The 14803-nt window shown below is 42.0% G+C and overlaps 1 long non-coding RNA gene across 3 annotated transcripts in view; it reads left to right on the top strand.

Moving 5' to 3' along the window:
* LOC138106798 (uncharacterized) overlaps window positions 1-11909 on the top strand; it is a 38504-nt gene extending 26595 nt beyond the window's left edge. For 2 of the 3 annotated variants that reach the window (XR_011149113.1, XR_011149114.1), the window contains exons 2-5: window positions 1718-1906; window positions 6327-6533; window positions 6705-6762; window positions 7497-11909. This is a non-coding gene — a long non-coding RNA (uncharacterized lncRNA). The remainder of the gene's footprint in view (window positions 1-1717; window positions 1907-6326; window positions 6534-6704; window positions 6763-7496) is intronic. The other variant, XR_011149115.1, reaches the window with a different exon arrangement.
* The last annotated feature ends 2894 nt before the right edge of the window (window positions 11910-14803 follow it).

Below are 14803 nucleotides of genomic sequence, written 5' to 3'. Positions count from 1 at the left end.
AAACAAACTGTATTTCAGTAGAGTTACACATTTAACTCTGCAGCTAGGAACACATGCTGTGGAACATCATCTCTTCTTAGCATATTTTGTCATTTTCAAAATAAACAAAGGCATCTGGAGTGACCTAACTTTACAAATTATTTGCTGGAGAATTTCATCATGCAAAAAAGTCAAGGCAGCTCCCAGAAGAGGAACCATTTGGACGTCCCCTCCAGGTATCTGGAGGGGGGAGGGGAAATCCTTTCCCTGCGATCTGTGAGAGCTGTTTCCCCCTGGAGAATTTTTGAGGAAGTCCGAGGTCGATCACAGAAGCATTTACAAATCCTGAAACTGAAAGTTGCTGATGTTATTTTTGGAAAACACTTGTGGCTGCTGTCTTTAGGCTACTGAGATCATGATGGAGAGAAGCTATTTAGGAGGGGGCTTTTGAGATTTGATGGGTGGAGAATGCATGGTCAGTCCCTTTTGAAAACCAGGTTTCTGGAAGTCACCCCAGTCTGGGCACCCTAAATCCAAATCACCTCTAGAAAACTTTATGAGGAGAAGTCAGTTTGACAAGTCCTCACCATGCAAAAGTCCGACTCAGATGGGTAAACGCTGTGGGTGGGTAACACTTTTGGAAACTCCAGTCTGTTCTGTGAAGGAAGTTCAGACAGCAATTTCACTGGGAGCCTCACTGTTGAAATAGCCCATTTATTTTTAAAACTTTTTGCTTCTATCTTCATTGACCATAATGGTAAATATAACAGGCTCTAAGCTTTATTTTTCTCTTTGTGTTCTCTCATTTCAAGGACCAGGAACTCAGTCTATTACTTAGAAGGTACAAGTAAAATATAAAACCCAGTGGATCTCTTGAGAGTGCAAGAAAATCACTTCTTTCTCGTGTGTGAAATCATAGAGTGCTTGAGAAGACAGAAGTGAGGGGGGGGGGGCACTGCTGGAGGAAATCTTAGAGAGGAGAGGGCTCCAGTTAATATATTTCACATCTGTTCTTCACTAAAATTAGAACTTTTCTGCCCCCATGAGTCAGTCACACATCAAGCCGATCTCCAAGAAGGGCACTTAGCTTTCACCCAAGGGCCTCTTTCTGTGAGTCCTGCAGAGCTACGTGTTTACTCTTTATAAACCCATCAAGAGGCAAAACCCTTCTCTATCTTCCTTTTTGTCATGAGGAAAGCCCCCATGAGCAAACCACAGCAAGCTCCTGCCCCCGCTGTGGGTCAGCCCACAGCAATCCTTCCCCTGGTGGCCTGGCCAGCAGCAGCCTGGGGGGCTGTGGCAAGCCTGGGGCTGGGGTCACAAGTTTGCCCACACAGAAGTGCACTGAAGGTAAGCATAAAGGGTCAGGCTTCAGCACTGGGAAATGTACATGCAGCATACACTTGCCAAGGTGATGTTAAACAACATTCTTCCTCAGTTAGTTAAAACACAGGACTCTTAAAAACACACGGGTTTTCCCTCCAGGACAGGCATAACTTCAAGCAAAACAGTCCTTTTCCTCCAGAAGTATTTGCAAGCTCAGCTGCTGTTCCACAGCACACTACGTGAAGCAGGAGAGCAGGATATAAAAAACAAAAGCTGAAACTCCCTTTGCTAGGGAAGGAGAAATAATTTGGTTTCTATATTTTCTCTGGTAGGGATTTTTTTCTTTAGGGAAACTTTGAACTGGGCTGTACTTTCCATCCTAACTTTTAATATCCTTTCTACGGTTTCAAAGATCAAATCTATTGTCTCCAGAGCCCTGGAACCTGCTTTGAATTTCACTGAGCAGTGGAAGCAATGGGAGCTCTGCGGCACAGGTCCAGGTGTGGGAGTGAAGAGGTAGTGATTGCCTGTCAGCCTTCTCCATGAGAAACAGATCCACACCTTTGAGGGCCTTAAGGAAATGCAGGAGCTCCACAGTTATGTAAGTGGAAATTTATCAGTAAATGCGTTGTTCTGTGGACCTAATGAGACTTGCTTTTGTACAGGTGTGTCCTATTGCCTTTTGCTCTCCTTCCCTCACCTGTACCACTCACTACAGCAACAGTAAGCCCTTGATCTCACTGAGGAAGAAGCAACATCTGCTCTGGTGAGTCCAGAGCTGCACACGTGATGACTGACATTAGCAAGCAGTGTGTAAAACTGCTGCGGTCTGCCTACCTTTCCCTTAGCAAGGACACTCATTTGGATCTTCATCTTTGACCCAGCTGCTGATTTTCATGAATTTCATAGGCACTTAATTCTCTTTGAGCCTCAATCCCTCTGTCAGTTTGATAGAAAGCAGGTTCAGAACATACTGGCTGATAGACAGCCAGATGGCATGATCATAGAAATTTCATTCTCTGTGGGAAATGAGGCTAGAAGCACAAGGATGTGGGATGGATTCATAGGATGAGGTTAAAAAGTCAAGACTGTATATTTTTTTCAGTGTTGATAGAGCCTTGAGAATGCTGTTCATGGAATCGTATCCTGTTTCCTTGAATCAGATAGGTACTACATCCCTCAGATACTTGTGTAGTGGATTTTTCTGATTTCTCACTCCAGTGTGTGGCTGCAAAATGTATGTAAGAATGCTTCTGATTTCATGTGTTTTCCTCTGGGTGTGAGCATTCATCGGGAGCACAGCATTTAAGAAAAAACAAAACCTTAGGTCTCTACAAGGAATACAGAGCTCTCCACAATGAAGGATCAAAGGTTAAGACAAAGATGCCAAAACAGCATTTAGCATTTTTGTCGAGGCACAGATTTTTCTGTGTTTGGGATGTAATTATCAAATATCACTGGTTCCACCGCATTTAAGTTCCTGCTGTGAATAAGGTCCATCCATGTGCTTCATGTCTGTTGTGAAGTCTCTGGTGGAGGGGGTTGTTTATTTATTATTATTAATCTCCTGTGAAGCAATAAAAATTGTCTGCTTCAGTTCAGTTGACAAAACTGGAAGCCTTTTGTTTTATGTTTTAGCAGACAACTGCTTTTTAAATAAAATACTGTAACATGGCAATGTCAGCTGAAGGAACAGTGACAGAAGAATCCACAGCCACAAAAGCAGAGCAGTCATGTATTTTTAGGGGCTCAGCAGAGCTGCAGCCACAGCGTTTATTTTCCTGTCATGCTTTGATCTTGACACTGCCCACACCAGCAAGTAAAAGCAATTGAGACTTGCTAAAAGCTAATGAGAGGTATTTAGATTACTCGCAAACTGGAGTGAGGAAAGTTTAAGGACAAGTTCTCTTCTCTACCCCTTTATGGCAGAGGTTGGGTCAGGGACTGCCTTTGCTGTTTAAACAGTTTAAACAGATCCAGCAATACTGAGAAAACAAAACATTGGAACTGTGACCTTCTGGGTAGCACAGACCTTTGTACTACAGAATGTCTGCTGCTGCCAGCTCAATAAATAACGTCCAATTAATTATACACAAACAGCCAGTCCTCCGAAAGGCCTGGACTTTGGAGTGAGCCATTTGAGATGTCCCAGCCCTGTTTGTCAAAGTAGGAATTAAGCATACTCATGTAGAAATTGAAGTGTGACCCAAAGCACAGACCCAAAATGGAGGCATCCAAAATCAGAAGGCTCTTTAGATACTGTTGGCCTGGGAGTTTAGGAATTGCCTTTAAGCAAGAAGAGAGCAAGACATTATCTCAAGCCTATACACGTGACTGTAAGAATTAGGATAGGGCTGTACTGAAGTTGCTCCTAGTCCAGCATCTTGTCTGCAGCAGCAGAGCTATCAGGTAGCCAGGCAGCCCAAAGTGCTGGATCCAAACTGCAGTATCCAGGGGAGATACACATCGAAATCACATTTTTAACAGGGCCCTGGATCCTCTTTTTTCATCAGTTTGGTAGATGGTGCTCTTGTCATTAGGCCTGGGGACATCTTGGACAGAAATCTTTGCAGATTTCAGTACCCTACATTGCTTGCCCTACATGCTGCCTTCTCCAGAAGGTAAAGAGCAGGTTATTGCTCCTGACATCTCTGCTCAATTCTGCAGCAGTAGTCCCTATATAATCCCAGCTTTGCAGAGGTCCTTCTTGGATCCTGCACCTCCTTGCTACACCCAGCCAGGCATTGTTTTACTAGAGGTCTAAAGTTCAGCATGTCTGCGCCCAAATCATGCTGTGGAAATGTTTACTCCTCCTGGTGCTCCTCTCTCTTTTCTCTTGCCTGTATAACTTCCCTAGACACATGCTGTGGGACCTCTTACACTGGAAGAAACTAGGGATACCAGTAGGTCACCTTGTACTCCTAGCTGATTCCATGGCCCACAAGGAATGTAAGTCAGGAGCTCTTCCTGGGAATAGCCTGTGCTGACAGCAAGTCTTACAGGATGCCCTGACCATTGGGTGCCATCCATGGACCCAGCCTGTACACACACCATGTACACGTGCCAAGCTGTTGCCCCTCTTCTGGTGCCTTCCAGACCTCTTGCTTGTTTTTTTTTTAATACCTTCCCCATCTGTGGTCTCACTGAGTCATGAGATTTCCTGATCAACTTCCCCCACCATCCCCAGCAGAAGAAAGAGGAAGCCTGGTGAAGAGTCCTGGTGACGGCGGTGCTTATATCCATTCTCTTTTCCTCTGAAGTCTCCCAGTACAATATCGGTGACAACTGTCTGCTGGCTCCCCAGATGCCTTCAGGGTGGGGTGCATCCTCCTCTGCTTCCCTATCTGTACATTCCTGACTTTTTGACCTTGATCTTCCTTTCTTCTCCCCTTTGCTGTCTCTCGTGATCATTTGGCTTTCCCCAGGCCTTTCGAAGAGCATAAGGTCAGCACAGGCATGCACTAACACCTCAACAGAATATTCGTCTAGCCTGAAAAGAGTTAAAGCAACTCACCCCTATTATGTGTAATAACTGTGCCTTCACCAAATTGTCTTCTCACCATATGGCCTCTTTTCCAGTTCATTTATAAATAGGTTAAACAGCAGGAGCCCAAGGAAAAGAAACCCTCAAGCATCACTAGAGACCTCCCTCAAATGTGAACGATGGCCATTTACCCTCCTTTTTTAATAGGTTATTCACATGAAGGCTTTTTCTGTTGTCCCATGGTGCCTTAATTTCTTTCAGATTCCTTACTGATGGACCTTTATGTCCTCAGAAATTGTTACTGGGTTTCTATCTGGCTGACCTTGTTGTGGTTTTCATTTAACTTGCCAGAGTTTATGATCCTTTCTATTTTCCATTCTTGGACACAACTTCTATTTCATGAAGAAAGTCTTCTGCTTCTAATAAATTCCTTTATCCTGCTGTTAACTGTGTCAGCTTTTCTTTTCCAAAGCCTTTGTCCATACACAGAGGAGAGAGAAAATGTACTCCTACATGCTATTTTAAATAGCCACCATGCAAACTTTTTAGCCTTCAGGCATCCATTTTAGCTTATTTTTCACAAAGTTCCTTGTTCTTATGTAATTCTATTGCAGTTTGAGTTTCTTTTTTGTTTGGGTTTGGTTGGTTGGTTGGTTTGAGTTTGTTTGTTTGTTTTGTTCCCTGAGTAAGTATGTTGAGCAGGGGGGCATTTTGAACCAGGTTCTGCATGTTGCTCTGGGCTAATATAAAAGTTCCTTCTTCTTTTGTATGCTCTTTCATGCAGAAACAGTATTTTCGTTTTATGCAGCATCAATCCCCTATGTGACATTTATCCAATATACAAGTGGCAAATTGATACCTGCTGCTATTGTTTCATTTCTTGCTCTGTCAGCAACTCTGATCTCCCTCAGCATGTAATAGATACAGACACTTGATTTAATACTGATATGATATGGCATATTTCTGACTTAGGCCAGGAATGTCAGGCTATATAAGTTTTGAGCTGCTTGTAAACAAAATTAGCATGTTATTTTGGTTTGGCACAAAGGTTTCTCTAACGTATGTTACCAATTCTCTACTGCTTCTGCCTCCTCTGTCTCTTTTTTTATGCTTTGTGCCCCCATTCTAAAGTATCTGATCAATTGTCTTCTTCCCGTCAAGTTTCTCTTTAAAGTCATCTTGTTTGTTAGACCTCTAGCTTTCATGAAAAAATGCATCTTTTGTTTGATTATTCTTCATTGTCCCTTTTAAATTTTCACCAAATTATTGTTATTCAGCAGAGGATAAAGTTTTCCTGACTTCCTGCTCTGAATATGTGCCATCCTGAATCATGTTTTAGCACTTGTTAGCTTCTCCTTTCCTTCAATCTAAAAAAAAATCTCCTAACATCTTTTTAGGTGGCACCACTGGTTTATTTTAGTTTACCTGAATCTGACTCATGCATAATGAAAGTTTTCCCTTTTTCTAACAAGTTCAAGTCCTTTGTCTTCAGCTACTTCCTAGCCAGTCATTGACAGCTTGTCTCTGCTTCTCCCAGTTCAGCTCTGCTCATGGTATTGGAGGCATTTCAGATGAAGCTACTGTGGAACTCCTGGCCTCCAACTAACCGTCTGACTGCAGCCATTTTGTCCCCTGAAACTGTCTCCTCCCTTCCCGAGGTCTTTGCTCCATACACTGTGTCCAGAGACTTTCTCAAGCCTTCTTCAAGAGCCTGTCCAGATTTTCCACATCAACCAGCATGCAGGTATTGTATCCAGCAGTCTAATCATCATGCAGTTCTTTTTGGTATTGCAAAACCACATGGATGTATGCCTGATAGAGCATGAGTGGTCCTCTACTACGGTATCTTCCTGAAAATTCACCACAAAAGTGAATGTGGCCTCAAGATATGAGATCATTTCTGTCTCTCCCCCAGATAAGACTGCCACTTGCAGAGCCTTCCTCCCCCCCAGCAGCTTGGGATCAGCCTGGAGGTAGGTCTGTTAAGCAATGATACTAAAGAGATTATCAGTGCATCTGTGTGTTACCCTGAAATCTTTTAGTTCAGTTATCATGGCCTAAAGGACCGGGATGTTGGGCTAATTGCACTGGATGCACATTGCCATTACCTATGCACGGAAATGATTTACAGTGGTCAGTGGAGCAAACTGGGAACTCCTTGACCACTCATTATGTAAATAGCCACTGCTGATTTAGATTAGAAGGGGTCTGATGAGCTCTGTACCCAGCTCCAGGCACAGATCCCTGAGGGAGGAGCCATTCAAATGACTAAACCAAGGAGACAGGCAAAACTCCTCCTCTGGCAGATCTCCTTTTATGTCACCCAGCACCACTGGTCTGGACGTGCTGTGATCCCATGGCAAGTCTTTGGTTTCTCTCTTATTCCTTGTCACTGACATCCAGAGAGGGAAAAGTGGGAGCTAAAAGCACAGTGCAAGGGATGCTGGAATAAACAGCCATTGGTAACTATATACTGCTATGTTGCTTTGCCCTCTGGTACATTTTGGATTTTCATTTAGGCTGGAAGGACATTTTTACAAACACTTCCATTCAACTGCCCTGAGCAGAGGCATTCCACAGGAGTCAGAAATGGTGACTTGGAAATAAGGGACCTTATACTATTAGCACTGCTGGGGTTGAAGTATGTTCATTCTCTTTGGTTACATTTCTTGTATATACTGACAGTTGCTCCTTCATTCTGTTTTAGCTTTCAAAGAAGAAATCTACTGCCTGAGAGCTCCACACTTGTGGAAGAAAATAAGACCCAGCAAAATGGAGAGCAGCAACACTCAACAAAGACTGTGAAGCACCATGTGTGTAGTTGCCACTGGAACAGCAGCTTCGTGGGAGGTAGCCTAGAATGGAGCCTAGCTTGCCTGGAGGTGAGGGATGAGGACATCTAGACAAGAGAGCACACTCATGTGAGTTCCCATAAAGTCTCTGGGAAAACCACTTTCTTCAAAATAGTAGGACACCACTCTCTCCCAGACCTCTGCTCCTACAGACTCCCTCATTCCTTCAGCCTAGGGCTCTGCTCACAAGCTGTCATCAGCAAAAATATTTCAACCCTGCTGATGCACATAAGGGATGGAAAGGGGAACCACTCTTTCTTGAGGGGGAGGCTGAGGAAATAGGTGACGCATGGTGGGAGGATGAGCAGTGAGAAATGGAGAAATGAAAAATGGAAAGTTTTCACTAGAGTTGTGACAAATACAACTCTTCTAATAGAACTAGACAGCAGAGGGGGCAGAGGCAACTTGACGGCCTTTTAAAAGAGGAAGGAGTGACAAACACGTGAAAATACCAAAGTGGCCTATGTCCTGAGGGCCCTGACTCTCAGGCTCTGGGGTTTCATGCTGAGGTGATTTTAAGAAGCTCCTAGTCCAAGCTGCTCACCCATTACTGCAGGTTACTGCCCTGTCACTGACTTGTCAGAAGTAGTGGTGTGCTCACACCATAGGCACCAGACTGATATATTGACATAACTGAGGTGGCTAATTCAGTTTACTAGGAAGTGGACTGTGGTGGCCAAGGCATCTTCTTGATCCCTATCAGGTTTAGTTGAATAGGTCAGCTGAGGTCAGAAACCTCCTGAGACACCACAGCCTAACCAGACAAGCACCAAAAGTGGCCAAGAGATCACCAGGAGAGCCTTGATACCAATTTAGCCATTTTTCTTGTCTTTAGACCTCCTTTTCTCTGCTTTTCACTAACTCCTTTGTTGCCCCCTAGCTTGCAGAAGGCATTGGGTAAGGTTTTCTTCTGGTGCCTCCTTTCCTCTAGGGAGCTGAATGCCAGACTGAGTAGTGCAGGTGGGAAGTGATCCCATGACATGGTTCAGAGAAGAGCACTGGTACTTTTATAGAGTGGCTGCCAGGGTGCAACAAGGGGTGGGGACAAATCCCAGGGTGGCAGCAGCAGGGTAGCCTGGGGAGAGGCAGCCCAGCCCTAGGCAGCCCCAGCCCTGGCCCCAGGCATGCAGCACCTCCATGGGGATGAAAATGGGCCTGTGGCCAGGCAGGGCAGAGCTCTGGGGAGCTGGAGACTGGTCCTGTTGTGGCATTTCTGGGGCAGAGATTCACAGTTCAGGGTCGTGGACCCTGGTCCAGCTTGGGGGAGCCCCAGGACATTTGGAGCAGGGACAAACAGGTCTGGTGGTGCCCTTGGGATCCTGACAATGTCATTGGCCAAGTCCAACACTTTTGATCATCTCTGTTCATATTCAAGAACTGGAGAAAAACCTACTCCAGCAAATGAGTTGCAAAACTAAGCTTAATTCCCTGTGATCAAATTCCTCATTGTTACCTTGCTCATGTGCTCAGAATATTCACAGAGCAAATGACCACTTCAGAGCATAAAAAGATGCCAGCCTTATACCTGGTGCCAGCTTTGGGCTGCTTCTGGAAATTGGCTTTAGCTCTGACTACAGCAATCCCTGCATGTGCAAGGAGAAGCAGCTAATAAATGGCAAATAGTCCCGTGAGAATCACCACTAATGGCTGCTGCTCAGTGAGATAATCACCCATTTAATAAAGGGTGAGCTTCTACCTCTGCACTTCCATGGGGACCATTAATGCATTTTTTCCCCCTCCTTAGCCACTTATTTCCTCAAAACTGGTAAGAACTCAATGTTTTTGCAACCACTCTTCCTCTGTTAATCTTAGCTGAAATTGCCCAATGGATTCAGAAGTTACTAGGAATAGCTAGATGGTTGTACAAATGTTGACAGAGACAGACACAAAGCATTATGATATTAAGAAAGTATTTAAGTTTATAACAACACAGATTTTTAAATCATGTTAAAATCCAGCAAATAGGTACTATTATGAGGACCGTTTCTGCACAAGTCTACTTCACTAACAGCCTGAGAAGGTAAAGGAGCTCAGAAAGAAGTGGCCATTGCTTAGACTTCATGCCTTGATGCTCTTCTCTGGGAAGGAGTGATGGAAGGGTCAGGACTTGACAAGAGGGCTTACATAAGTACTCTTTAGAGTAAGGCTTTTGGTTTACACATCCAATTCTAGATCTTTCAAAGCCGCAGTTATCATCTTTCTCTCTTCTCCAACATTTTATAAATTGAATCCCCTCTCCCTCTGTCCACTTCCCACGTTAGTCTGTCCCTTCTTTTACTTTGAGACTTGAACATGCAGAGGTTGCTACTTTTATTCATGTTGAGCTTCTTAATAGCAAAAAAGCCTTATTGTTTGGTGAAACTATTTGTTTCTTAGGGAAATTCAAGGCTTAGGTATAAACATCTGTGAGTAATTTCTCCTTAGGACTGTTTAAAATGTAATGAGATCTACATTGTATATTGAGTTTTGGTTTACTTGTTCATGCATTTTTGAGAAAGAACAGATGCTGCTTGAGTGTTTCCTATGAGGCAGATTAAGCACACTCTAGAGAGCACACCTGAGCCAAAGGTCAATCTTCCTCATCAAACCAGCCAGCAACAAACTGCTCCATGAGTTCTCAATTTTGGTAATGAAGGTTTATAAAATGAACTGTAAAGTAATTATATTTATTTTTATTTTAATTTTACAAACTACTGAAATCAAGTTTTGAAAAATTGTGCTTTGGTGGCCTCTGGAGGATTGCAGCTGGTTTTCTACATACAGTACTGTATAATTTCAAAAATTCCAAGTCTTCCAATAAATTGGTCTGGCAGCTTTCACTGCAGAACTACAAGTTGAGTAGTTTTCACTACCAGCCATGCCTACAGTTCTGTCCTTCTAAGAAATACATTTCTCAAGACTTAAGATTCTTTCCAATTAAAGTCTGAAATGGCTTTGTCATATCTGTGGGTCACTGTACTTTTATTGTAAAACACCTCTTTTAATTAATCTCATTGCCATTGGCTTTAAAATTATGGTGTTCATGCCCAGGACAAGAGCTCTCTTTCTTCCTTGGGAGGCTTGGTTACCTCAGGGAGTTATGCCAATTATGTCAGTAAAAAATCCTCCCTTCATAATGCGCCATGCTTGGCCCTAAGCACAGTAGTAAAAACAGATTGCTGAAATAAAAGCTGTGATCTGTCACTGTGTGTGGCTAGGAGGAATTACTGAAAAGCTCCTTGTGTTCCCTCCTCACCCTCTGAATTGGTCTGGGTGTTACAATTTACTCTGTGTATTTCAAAAGCAGAAGAGAAATCAATGTCTCACGAGTGTTCACAATGACAAAGCCACCGTAACAAGCAGTGGATGTGTTATTTGTTTGTGATGATCTCTCCTTACAGATTATTCTGTAAACTGTATCTTAAACTAAAAATTCTAGTTTGTTTTTTTTCAGAAAGCAAATGGGAAGTTTGAGGGAGGATGAAGGGAGAAAGAAATACTTTTTTTTTTTTCCAGGAAGAGCTTTTATTGCTATTCATCCAAAGATTGAGCAACAGTTAACTAGTCAGTGTGAGTGGTTTTGTTAAATGAATGTGGGTGATATCAAGTTATAGGAAGCCTGGCCATATTTCCAGGAGAGAACAGAGTGTTTGTCTACAATGGTCGGTGAAAATGTCAACTTCCCTCAGCAAAAAAAGCAGAATTACACTAATTTTAAAATATCACAGATATTTTAGTACATAGCTACATATGCCATGACTGAGACATTTCTTACTGATGGTTGAAGCAGAATATTTATATTATAAATTATTCTTGATGGTTCTGAGTGATAAATGTCAATAACAAGTGATCCCAGCTGGCAGAATTCTAAATCTGCTCTGAAAAGCATATTCAGCCTAAAGAAATTGATGGAACTAATATTTTTCTTAAGTCCTTGGTTTTCTCCTTTTATATACAGTTTCTCAATACAGATCTGTAATATTGTTTCCACACATTTGGAAAATGTGAATTTCTCCTGAGATAACTTCCTAACTTTTTCCACCACCACTTCACCCTCATTATTTATCTGTCCTGATATTTTACCTTTCTAAAGTTTTGAGTCAAGGAGTTATCTTTGTGAAATCAAGCATTTATGGATTACAAAACTCATGTTTGGAACTCTTTTTCTAGTAAAGATTATTAAAAATGAATGCAAGAGAGAGCAGTGAGAATAATATGGGGATCTTAGTCAAAATTCTGTTCAGTTTCTGTTTTCCAATTAGTCTGTGAATAAAATGGAATAAAATATAGAAGTGAATAAACTGATTTTGTTTCAGAAGCAAGAGTTTTATTGTCCAGTGTAGAAGTGGATACTCTACCTACATAAAGGAAGAGTTGTGAATGTGCACCTGTTGTTGAACCTTCACTGGGATTTATTTTTCACCGGTTTTCATCTCCACATTTCATTTCCTTCCTGGCCCTATGTATCCCTGTGTGACCAAAAGCAACGATATGTGAGCTGTTCGGTTTGAAGAAAAAGAAAGGGGGGATGGATGGGATGGGGCTCCTAGATCCAGATTATCCACCAGCAAAGCGTCCCAGCAGCCCCACATTTAGCCTTGGCACAGCATCCAGTGCACTTGTCACTCCTGAGTCAGTTGGTTCCATTGTAGAGGCCAGAGCTACGCTTCCATCTTCAAAGTTCAAGATCAGCGATGGGTGCAAGTGGTCCCTGCAGACCCCGATGAAAGTAAGGCTACAGGCTGCCTTGCATTCTCCACGAATGCACACAGAGGTAGGCAGCTTGTTGGAAACGCACATCTATGGTTTTTACATTTTGGATTTGGGGGATTTTGGGTGGGGTTTTTTTTGGAAAAAAAACAGGGCTAAGTTACAGGGTGATGGGGTATCTGGGTATGTTGGAGAATTCCTTCTGCTTTAAGTGGAGAGGAAAAAACGTCATGCAGAACTTCTGTTTTGATGAACTGACTCTAGGTGGCAACAACACCCTGTGTAGCCTTACTAGAGGCTAGTCAGGCAAAGACTAATACTGCTTACAGAGGAAAAAAATTATAGCACTTTCAGTACTGCTTCTAGAAAATTTTACAGCTGATCACACCAGCTGCTCATTGCTAGAAACATTTCCAGATTCTTCCAGTTTTAATTGTAATAGAGGACTTGGTTTTCAAGACATATTTTTAATAAGATGCTGCATGTTTCATTTTGTAGCCATAATACTGCAGGTGTGCAGAGGAAAATTAGCAAATTATTCTCTTTCGGTTATCTTGCTCGGATGGGCAATCTCAGGAAGCATATGTATCATCCTGATTTGTAATGATGCCTGTAAAAAGTGCACAGATGGGTATGTACAACTGCAGTTCTGTAGCATTCACTAAGGATGTTCTTGAAATGCCACTTCACCGCCTCGTCAAGAAAACAGCCACACATACCTATGAGATGCTTGACACATATTCTGCATACAACACTGTATTATCTGCCAAGAGGTTTGTAATGCCCTATGTCATTCCATCTTCACTACATATCCAGCCTCCTGGGCTTAGGAGTAGCTAAGCAAACACTTAAACATTATAAAAATTCTTACAAGTATGATGGCCTGCAGCATTATCACATTTTTCTCCAAAGTCAGCTTAACTCCACTGAACTTGAAATATTTAAATTTATTATTGATGTGTTCAGAGGCAAAGGGAGAAAGCAAAGAAAAAGATATTAGCTTTGATTACCCCTTGCAGAAAAAACTGTCACTGTAACCACACTATGTACTAATAATGACTGTAGAAAATATTTCAAGTGTAATAACAACATGTTTGTAGGAGGCCAAAGTGTCTGATGGCACCTACAGGATATGATGAACTTTATTATCTGTCAAAGTGACAAAGCTGTGATTAAATCAGATTGTTTGTGTAATTGACCCATTCACCTGCATGTTGTCAATTAATCTCCTCTGGAGCTGCCTCCAGTATTTCAACTCTCTAAGCTGCTTTCAAGGATAGGAACTGTCCTTTAAAATGTTAAAAGGCATCTCCTGAAAGCAATTTCTTCCTTTCTTATCAAATTGTGGAATTACCCTCTAAATTATACTGAATCAGATTTCCAGATTCACAGTATTGTAAATCAATATCTTACAATGCTCTATAACCCTGTAGGCTGATTCTTTAAATATATATTTATAAATGAATCAGGATTTATTCTTACTAGGAATATATAAACCATCTAGGATGAGAGTACCCTAAAAAGGAAAAATAGAATTCACTAACCCTTTTAGGAACTTTGTGTTAAGGTACTTTGTGTAATGCCTGTTTGTATTAGTTTTTCTTCCTTTCAATTAAGCAGTAGTTTTATTATACATTTTTCAAGAAGTGGGGACATGATGGCAAAAGTAGTGGAAATGCAGTTAGAAAAATTGGTTGTGTTTATGATATATTGTCCCTCTCCGGTTTCTTACTCCTTTCTCCTTTCTTTCTCTTTTAAGACATCAGCATTTTGAACACACCTGGCATATAAAATAAAATACGTTGTATACTGGGACTAGCACATTTTTCTGCCACCAGCTAGGCTCTTTGGAAGCTTAGGAAGTGCACTGTCAGTGCCAACTGTCCCTACGGCAAAAGTGGGGGAACGTGTGGCTTGCTGAGAGCCCAGTGGGTTTCCAGCTGCAGCTGGGTAGGACATATGCCAGTCTTACTCAGTATTGACATGGGCAAAATCAATGTGACTACAGGCAGTGGGAATTCAAGTGTAGGAACTGATAGGTATTAAATCATGTGTTCTCTAACTCTTCAGTATAAAATTGTGCAGGGATCTGTTTCCCCATTCCTTTACCCTATGAGCATCCCTCCACCTTGGTTGTCATCCACTTTGGTGAAGCTTTCCCACTGATGATTAAAATGTTCCCTGAAACTTGTGAACCAGTGCAGTAATCAAAGCTTATCATCCACCTAAGCTAAAAGTGCCATGCATGAAGTTGTAAAAAATAGCCTTGTCTCTCCAACCAGCCAGTGAAACATCAAAATCGTAAGTGAAATGTCAGGCACCAAATTATGTTTTAAGATGAGGCATCCTATAATAAATAGTTTTCAGAACTTTCTGTTATTCGTTGTGCTTTATTGGGTTTTTTCTTAAATAGGGTCAGACATTACTTTGTATAGATTAAAGCATCCTATTTTCTAAATGAAACTGTTTCACT

The sequence above is a fragment of the Aphelocoma coerulescens genome, chromosome 2, assembly GCF_041296385.1.
Source record: "Aphelocoma coerulescens isolate FSJ_1873_10779 chromosome 2, UR_Acoe_1.0, whole genome shotgun sequence".
NCBI lineage: Eukaryota > Metazoa > Chordata > Aves > Passeriformes > Corvidae > Aphelocoma > Aphelocoma coerulescens.
The sequence above is the reverse complement of the archived record's forward strand: the minus strand, read 5'-3'. Positions and strand labels throughout refer to the sequence as shown.